General features: G+C 47.0%; 1 protein-coding gene and 1 long non-coding RNA gene across 4 annotated transcripts in view; one reads left to right on the forward strand and one right to left on the reverse strand.

Annotated features, from left to right (window-relative positions):
- Positions 1 to 9,634, forward strand: part of LOC139586174 (uncharacterized) — a 132,707-nt gene that overhangs the window by 14,278 nt on the left and 108,795 nt on the right. The window lies entirely within an intron of this gene.
- Positions 1 to 9,634, reverse strand: part of LOC139586170 (uncharacterized) — a 266,979-nt gene that overhangs the window by 13,813 nt on the left and 243,532 nt on the right. For all 3 annotated transcript variants that reach the window (XR_011677494.1, XR_011677495.1, XR_011677496.1), the window contains exons 2-6: positions 3,482 to 4,143; positions 3,366 to 3,407; positions 3,100 to 3,267; positions 2,936 to 3,021; positions 1,756 to 2,855 (exon numbers count right to left, since the gene is read on the reverse strand). The gene's annotated coding sequence lies outside the window, so the exon portion shown is untranslated. The remainder of the gene's footprint in view (positions 1 to 1,755; positions 2,856 to 2,935; positions 3,022 to 3,099; positions 3,268 to 3,365; positions 3,408 to 3,481; positions 4,144 to 9,634) is intronic.

Below are 9,634 nucleotides of genomic sequence, written 5' to 3' on the forward strand. Positions count from 1 at the left end.
ACAGCGCTGTAACAGGGTCACACTTGACACATCCCCTGCACAGACAAATGGTGACTGACCTGCTATGGGGAACCCCCTCACCCGGGATGGGGTGCTCTGCCATGGATGCAATGCATCTGCACCTGCAAGAGAGTTAGAACATATGTCAAACACCTGCAGGATGACTCAAAAGCTGCAAACACCTTATATCAATCTAGGAACAGCATCTAGAGTCCAAGTACACCCCACATGAAAAATTTCAACTCCCCAGGGCTTGTCCTATTACAAAAGGCTATGCAGCAGGGCAGAGCAGCTCCGGCACAAATATGTGCAGACACCCGTGACACAGGACAGACAGGACACGACAAACAATGGGCACACAACACAGACAGAAATCTCTTGGCAAAAAGGATTACTGCGAGCAACGACAGGATGCCAAATGAGATGACTGAGGTGAGACTGATGGCAAGCTGATGTGGCTCAGAAAACACTGAAGGAAGAAGATACTAACTGAATGATTTATTCCAAGAACTGCAAAGTTGGATGTCCGAGAATCAGACTGGTCAGAAGCCTCTACCGGTCCTCACATTCTTTCAAGTCCTAATCTGCCATAATGGATCCTGGCAGGGCATAGCTGTCCATACAGCTCAGAACAAGACCTGAAAAGACATCTGACTGGATGCTTCCAAAGAGAGATGCAATTCTGATACATGTCTGAGCTCCCCAGGCAAAGGTTGTAAGGCATGGGTGCCAGGCCAAGAAATGCAGAGATCACAGAGGATAAGAACAATGCCAAGGTTTCTGACAGGCCCCTGAAAAGGCTAAGGTAAGAGACATGAGATACCCAAACAACACACAAGGCACAATAGACAAGGGACATCATACACACCGGGACTGCTCTGCCCTGCGCACCTCAGCACTGGGATCAAAAGTGAGATTTTGCTTTTATGGGGCCTAAGGGGCCACTTCATGGACACCCCCCCCCACCTCCAAAGCGGACTCAAAAACCCATCCCAGTAATTCCCAAACCAGCACCCTGCTTTCATCCCCCCTGGGGGTCGTGGCCCTCTACTTCTCTCTCAGACATCTGGGGATGCCGGTCTCAGGTGCAAAGAAAGGCCACCTCGTCAGCTGGGAAGGTCCTGCTGGCACCGGGCTGGTGTCTCTTAGACAGCTGTATTAAAGAAAACCAAACATCAATGCCTGATCGTGGCACCACATCGGCCAAAACCCCACAAGTCTGCTACTCACCGTGCTCCTAAGAACGCTCAGCTGCTCGGGCCGCACACTTCGGGCACGCTCAGAGACCGAGGCCGTCATCACAGGGGACGCCTGGGTTAAGAGGAGATGAGGTGATTTGGCACAGCTGAAACCTGAGTGGACCCTCGCTCCGCCTCCCTATTTCCCTGACTCACCACAACTCCTCAGCACTTGCCAGAGGCCACCTGGATGGCACCTTTAAATAGAAAAGTTCAGGGCTTCATCACCAAGTCCTGTAATGCATCCACAGGGCTCACACGTGCAGGGAACCCGGTGCATCGGCCAGCTGGTGACAGGGGCTTGGCATACTCCGAGTGGATTGCCTAAAGTACACAAATGAGAATGGAAGCTTAGAGCTGCACCAGAAATTGAGACCTGAGCAATAACAACTACTGCTCTCCACTGCTCACCTTGACAGCTGGTATCCACATTCGCTTCCTAAAAAGAAAGACAAAGAACAGTGCTGTAGCAGAGTCACCATATACACTTCTGCTGCAGAGACAAACGGTGCCTCACCTGCTCGGGGGAAACCCCTCACCCGGGATGGGGCCCTCTGGCACACATTTAATCCATCTGAATCTGAAAAAAAAGTTAGGACAAGAGTCAAACTGTTGCAGGATAACTTAGGAGTTCCAGACGTCTTGTGTCCATCTACAAATCCCATCTAGAGTCCCACTACACCCCACATTACAAACTCCCAGGGACTTCTCCTACTGCACCAGGGTATGCGGCAGGGCAGAGCAGCTCCGGCACAAATGTGTGTGCTGACACCCGTGACACGGGACAGGACGTGACAGACAGGGGGGACACAACAGGAACAGAAAGCTCCTGGCAAGGAAAGTGGCTGCAAGGACTCAGAGAATGCAAAAGGAGATGACCAAGATGAGACAGATGGCAAACTGATGAGGCTCAGAGAACCCTGGAGGAAGATGCTGGCTGAATGATTTATTCCAAGAACTGCAAAGATGGATACCCAGGAATCCTACGGTCAGAATCCTCTCCCTAACCTCGCATTCTTACAAAGCCTAATCCGTTGAAATGGAGCATTGCGGAGCACGGCTGTCCGTGCAGCTCAGAACAAGACCTGAAAAGCCACCTGACTGGATGCTTCCAAAGAGAGATGCAATTCTGATGCCTGTTGGAGCTCCCGAGTCAAAAGTTCAATGGCCTGGGTACCAGGCCAAGGAATGTAGAGATTACAGATGCTAACAATGATGCCAGGGTTTCTGCTAGGCTCCTCAAAGGCCTAAAGTAAAGGACATGACACATCCAACCACACAGAACACACAATAGACAAATGACACAGTACACACCGGCACTGCTCTGCCCTGCGCACCTCAGCACTGTGATCAAAAGTGAGACTTTGCTTTTATTTCCCCCACAGGCCTAAGGGGCCGCTTCGTGGACACCCCCGTCTCCAAAGTGGACTCAAAAACCCCTCCCGGTGGGTCCCTGCCCTGCGCCCTGGTTTCATCCCTTCTGTGGGTCGTAGCCCTCTACTTATCTCTCAGACATCTGGGGATGCCGGCCTGTGTCAGGTGCAAAGGAAGGCTGCCCCGACAGCTGGGAAGGTCCTGCTGGCACTCTTGTTAAACAACTTCCTGTTGTTTCTTCGTCTGCTCCAATAAAGAAAACAAAATATCAATGCATAACCTCAGCAGCACATTGGCCAAAACCCAACAATTCTGCCACTCACTCTTTTCCCAAGAATGCCCGGCTCCTGGGGCCGCACGCTTCAGCCGCACTCGGAGGCTGACGCCATCGTCGTGGGGCACGCCTGGGCTAAGAGGAGACGAGGGGATGTGGCGCTGCTGAAACCTGAGCGGAGCCTCGCTCCTCCTCCCTACTTCCCTGACTCACCGCAACTCCTCGGCCATTGCTGAAGGCTACCCTGGTGACACCTTTAAACAGAAAAGGCAGAGGCTTTATTGCCGAGTCCCGGGATTCTTCCGCAGGGCTCGGGAGAGCGGCAAACCCGGCGCGTCGGCCGGTTGGTGACTGGGGCTTGGCCTACTCCAAGTGGATTGCCTAAAGCGCAGAAACAGGAACAGATGCTTAGAGTTGCACCAGAAAGTGAGACTGGAGCAATAACAACTAACTGCTTCTGGACGCTACTCAATGCTCACCTTGCCCACCTCACCTTGACTGCTGATATCCAGCTTTACTTCCTAAAAAGAAAAAGAACAGAGCTGTAACAGAGTCACACTTGACACTCCCCCTGCAGAGACAAACGGTGACTGACCTGCTCGGGGGAACCTCCTCCCTCGGGATGGGTGGATGGATTTTGCCCTGGATTTTATCCTTCTGCGTCTGAAAGAAAGCGAGGACAAACGTCAAAGGGCTGCAGGATATCTTCACAGCTCCAAACATCTTCTGTCTATCTAGGAATATCATCTAGAGTCCGGCGACACCCCACAAACTGCGTGTCCCTGAGCCTTGTCCTATTGCAGCAGCCTCTGCGGCAGGGCAGAGCAGCTCCGGCACAAACATGTGCAGACACCCGTGACACAGAACGTGACCAACGGGGGGACGTTAAACACGACATGTTATGCTTGTGGTGAGGGTCTCGAGGGGAAAAGGCAAAAGGGACCCCAAAGACACAGTAGGTAACACGGTACACCGGACAACACGACGTGGACCGGAACTGCTCTGCCCTGCCCGCTGCACGCTGCCATCAAATGTGGAGTCTCTCCCTTTAGCTCTCCTAAGAGGCCCCTTGGAGAAGATTGCTTTTCCCTCTGCTAATTTTTCAATCTGTCCCAGGAACTCCCAACCTGCTGCTCTCCCTTCTCCAGGCCGTGACCCAGACTTATCTTTTGGATGATCGGCGATGTGAATCCACGTTGCACCTGAAATGAGTCTGCCTCGGAGGGCCCTGCGATCGCCTGTTAGCCTCTCGGTCAGCTACAATAAAGAAAACCAAAACCAACGTATGAGTTCAGAGTTATGTGGGCCAAATCCCAGCAAGTCAGCTACTTGCCCTCTCCTGAGTGTACCTGGCTCCTTCAGGCTCCACCTTCATCCTGATTCCAAGGCTGGGGGCATTATTATTAGTGGCACCTGGGTTAGAGAAAAGCAAAGTTCAATGGCATTCCTGTGAGTGCAGTGGACCTTGTGTGAGGAAGACATGGGAATGCCTCTGCTGTGCTTCTGAAAAGCCCTGTGTGGGGGGCCCTCAAATAAACACCCTTTCTCACCCTGCTGCCTGCAAACCCCCCTGCCCCCCAATAACTCCTAACTGGACACCTGCTCACCCTCCCTCTCCCAGTCACAACCCTCAACTCACCTGAAGCCTCCATCTCAAACATCATTTTTGACACTGGGCAGATGCCTCCTGTGACATGATCAATCTGCTGAAAGAAGTGCTGTGCTTGACACAACCTGGGATCTCTGGAAGCTGTGCACCTCCTAGAAACAATAAAAACACAAAACAAGAACAAAACCAGAAATTGCAAATGCACTTTATCACCCCTAAACACAAAATCTGACATTGTCACCTTAAATACTCCCTGTATTCCATGCCATTTTCTTCACAGGATCTTCCAAGCCTCGATTGCTTTAGATGCCCAGAAACACCGGCTGAAAGCAAGCTGATCTAAGCTGAAAGAGCCTCTTCACTGAAATGACAGGAGAGCCCTCACCCCAGCACATCCCAGAGAGGGAATGAAGCCCCTCAGCAAAGGCTGGGGTTAATATACCCCCGATGGCGCCCGCCTCCCATTCCCATGATGCCTGGGAAAAGGGAGGGGGCTAATCCCACCAAATATAAAAGCCCTCAGAGCAGCTGCAGCTGTTTGGCTCCTCTGACTCAAATTCAAAGGGAGTAAAGGCCTTGTTATAGAAAAAAGCTCTTCAGAAAAATAACAGCGCTTTCTTTTTTGACACAACTGCTTGGAGCAGAACAACAGAAAAATGCTAAGACATAAAGCATTGTGTTTAGGTAGCATACCTAGATAAATTGGGTAATTTGCTGTTAACTTACATAATTAATCTGTGTTTAACAAAAGCCATTTAATAAATTAACACCCAGAACTTCAGCAGCCCAGCTGGCCCTACCAAATCTCTCTGTTGATACATGCAGTAAACAAAACCAAAATCCCAGGAATACCTATCAGAAGTCTAGGAAAGAAACCTCTTGAAATTAATCCTACCTCAAATACAAACCAACCTGTCCAGAAAGTTAGCTTCACTCAAAAAACTATTTACACAGAGTTAATAAGACCAAAAAGTAAAACAACACACCATCTACCACCAACGAATACAACAGTGAAGGAAAAAAACCCATGTTTTTTTCTTTTTTTTATTTCAACTAACTTCCTTTATTAGCTAGAACCAAAGATTTTGCCAGGGCTGTAAAAAAAACCAACAACTTCTTTTTCTTCTTCTCCTTCTGAAACGTCCCTTCTCCTTCCCAAATTCCTTACAACTTCTGAGTTTAAATCCAAGCCAAAAGCAAAATTCGTGCGCTTGTGAGTCCGGTGCTCCTGTCAGATTCTCTGTCTCACTCCACATCTTCTTACACTTTCAGTCTGAACGCTGTCCTGCCCTGATGAGTTTGACAGAAGCATTGGCACATGTTAAGAGAGCATTTCCCTCCATGCCTCCCTCCCTCCCCAGAGCTGGTTTCCTTAGCGCATTTCAATCGATCCCGAGCCCGCAATGATGCGCGCTCACCTCAAGGCTCACAGCAAGCACGCAGCAGCTCAGGCTGACTTGGCTCCAGGGCTCTGTGCTTGGATAGCTGAGAGAACTTCCGATGAGCCTCTGTTCCAAGACATTGGAATGCAATTTCCCTGTGCATTTGGTGGCAGCTTTGGGTCCCTCTGGGGGACGGCACCCAGCGTGACCCCCGCCCCTCGCCCGCCCCCCACCTGCTCCTGCACCGCCGTGGGGCTCCCTCTCCTGGGCACCTTGGGGTGCCCCCAACGGCATCAGAGCCCTGAGCCCTCACCCCGCCTTTTCCTGACCCCCAAAGAAGGCTCAGGACGAGTCCGACTGCCCTGGACAGCAGCGCAGCGCTTCCCCCAAGCCCTTCCCCAGATGATGAAATCTCCATGTGATTCAATCTCTCCTAGGAAAATTCAGTCAAGGGTTTAATATCTGAAAGCTTTACTCTCAAGAAGAATCATTTAAATTTGCCATCCTTGACAGGAGTTGTGATTGTGAGACCAAGTAGAGGAAGTCATGCTGCGGAACAATAAAATGATTTAAATATGAACTGGTTCAAGCCTGAACTGACACTTTGAATGTTTCTGTCTCTCTGCTAAAAAAATTGGGTGTAAGAGAGGGGTTTAACTTTGTTCATTGCTAAATACACAGAAATCTAACATTGAAGTGCCTAGGCACAATACACACAGGTTAGAAAAATGGCGGTGGTACACATTGCATTCAGCTGCAGGCAGAAGGATTAGCTACCTCACACATACCCAATGTGCCTTCCAAGATATTCAATTGAACTTTGGACTCTGATTTCTAAGAACAGGAAAGTGAGGCAGATTAGGAAAGTGATGCCTGCCAGAAATGTAAAGCTAGCTTTGATACAGGTTTGGTGGTTTTGTGGTATTTTTTTCCCTCCTGCAATGCATGCCCAGGTAAAAGGTGTTCAATAGCAAAGCACGTTAGGCACACTAAAAGTCAAGGCAATTCACTTCTTTAGTGTGATGATCTTTCTTCATCTCTTAATAAAAGAAGCTCTCTCTGAATGGCTGCCAGATCTGATGAGATATGGTCAGCAAAAATGCCTAAAGCACGAGACCTGTTCTGGAAAGTGCTGCCCATGCACAGCTTTTGATTCTTGTCTTTGCACTGCTTGTGTTGTACTTTTTCTACTGTTTAGAAAGGTCTCGGCATCCAATATTGGTGGCAAGGTCCTTTTTGTGCAACAGGATGCTTTTTGTGGTTGTCAGTGCTTATTCAAGGTGATCTGTCCACAAGTTTGGGACATATTTTTACAATCTCCTCTTTAATTGTGAGCATTTCCAGAGCATTTAACTCAAGTGATACTTCTTGTGTTAACAGCTGAACAATGTCTAGGAGAATACAGAAAACTATAAAATAATGGTAAATCACAAAAATATGATGCACAGAAAACCCTTATTAACAGATGCTGAAAATAAGAATGTAACCTTTGGTGGCTTGTTTTGAATTTGAATGAGTGCTCTTGTCATCTGCAGCAAAATATTCCTAACTGCTATGAGAATAACTGGCATTTATGGGCACTTAAATATGGTTCTTTACTATCTGTGTTTGCAGAAAATGGGCAGATCTTCCTGAGGTTAGCTGTTGGTATGCCACTTCTAGAGCAGATGGGGAAATAAAACACTGAAATCAAGTGATTTTAGCAATGAGAGAAGCTAAGGGACTATCAGTCCAAATGACAAGCTGGGGCTCACACCATTCTTTGTGTGTGCTTACAGGAGCTTTGGTTCTCTAGGAGTAAGAAAGAGTCTCTGTGTTAAAATGTTTGCCTGCTATTGTTGATTAAAGAAACCCCAAAACTGCCACCCACACAGACTTCTGATCAAGAATGTCAGCAGAGTTTAAAGGCTGAACTCTTCATACTTTTAGGCCTGAGCAGTCACCACCTTCTAAACTGTGGTCTAGTTTATTTAGACTACTCAGTTTCTTTCCTTTTAAAATTGGAATTAAAATTTCATGCACCTTTGGCCTTTTGAACTAATATATATTTGTTGTTTTCATATCCTAAGATTATATTCTTCAATTGAAAAACTATCCTATCATATATGCACCTCAAATGAGACGACTTCACTGGAAACAATATATTATCATGAAAAGTATGCTTTTGTAGTGCTAAACAGTTTTCAGCTGGTTTATCACAAAAATCCCCTCAGACTGTTCAGAACAAGACTGAATTCAGGTAAAACTCTCATTTCATGTGACAATGCAAAGCTCATCTTAGCCAGTAAACAACAATACATTGCTTTGCTGTCAAAATGTAGCCATGAAGGACAGACCTGAGACTCAACTTTTGCACTTTTAAGTATTTTTAAAGCAAGGTGTGCAGCAGGGGGAAAGTTTAGAAAATCAGTAGAAAATGCACTGTTAGATAAAAGCCTTGCTAATTGCCTCCAGAGCCTCTGCGTGAACACAGCTATTTGTATTCTGGTTGGAGAAGTTATTGTGGAAAACTTCCAACATGCACTTGAAAAAATGTTGAAAAAGGATCATGTGTTCTGCATTTTTTGTCAGCATTAAAAATAGCTGCAGTGCTGAAGGTGATCTGTGTAGCAGTGATGTAATTGTGAACCAAAGGTGACATTTTGGTGTCTTATCTGCACGTCTCAAAAGGCTCTAGTTGGAGAAAGTGCACTTTAATGTAATTTTGCTTCTGTTGTGGTTGGCCAGTGAGCTGTCTGTGTACATGCATGCTGATGTTTTAAATATAAATTTACATGTATTTGATGATGTAGAGATACACACACACAAATACACATAATTTAGGTCTGCAAACAAAATGATGCTTACAGACACATTTTTACATTGATTGTAAAATGTGTGACCTTCTAAAATCTGTTTCCCTTTATATCTCCAGCTAAATAAGTATTCAGTGCTACCCAGTATAAAATGACATATGACAGCTACTTGCTTAATTATAATTTTTGCAACTACCTCTTGATTACCATACACAAAAAGGCTCAGTGATTAGTTTTGACTGATTAACTTCTGTTTATAAAAGACAGAGAAAAAGACACATGGTGTTGGAGGATGAAATTCTGGTCCTTCAGAAAGAGGAAGCCAAAGAACCTTCCCCAGCAAAAGAGGACAATCCTAAACCATGCCCTGCACAGTCACTCCCAGCAGATGTTGGCCAGCCTGGAAAGATCAGGCAGGCAAGGATAATCAGGAATTCTCCTGTCAGAGTTCCAGCTGGGAATGACTGGGTATGGTGTCAGTCATCTGTGCTCCTGAAACCGGTAGCTTTGTAAAAATAAGTATATAAACAGATCAATGAATAACTTCCCGGAACCTGGATCCCTTCTGAACAGCCCATCTTCAAAAGTATTACCCAGGGTCTCTGATAGCAACCAAGCCCTAACAGCTTTTCCCTGAGGATGTGGAGATGCTCTGCAGGCTCTCCTCACATCACCAGCACAACTTTTTCCTCCTTGGTGCTGGTGGCTTGCCCCAGGTGCAAATGTGGTGAGAGAACACACAGTGGGAGACCTTGGGAAAGCACCCTAGGTGATATCCTGGCACGAGGGATGATACCTGACAAGATATTTGCTGTCCATAAATATTTAAGCAAGTACTGTAGGAAGGCGGCTTGGGGTTTCTTGCAATGTTCTATTTCCTTTAATTGTCAGTATCTCCTTATCAGCTGGTAGATGTGGTAGGTGTACTGTTATTGTCAAGAAAAACTGATCAAAATACGGGG

Source organism: Agelaius tricolor, unplaced genomic scaffold, assembly GCF_023055355.1.
Source record: "Agelaius tricolor isolate 1412-34295 unplaced genomic scaffold, bAgeTri1.0.p SCAF_106, whole genome shotgun sequence".
In the NCBI taxonomy this organism is placed as follows: domain Eukaryota; kingdom Metazoa; phylum Chordata; class Aves; order Passeriformes; family Icteridae; genus Agelaius; species Agelaius tricolor.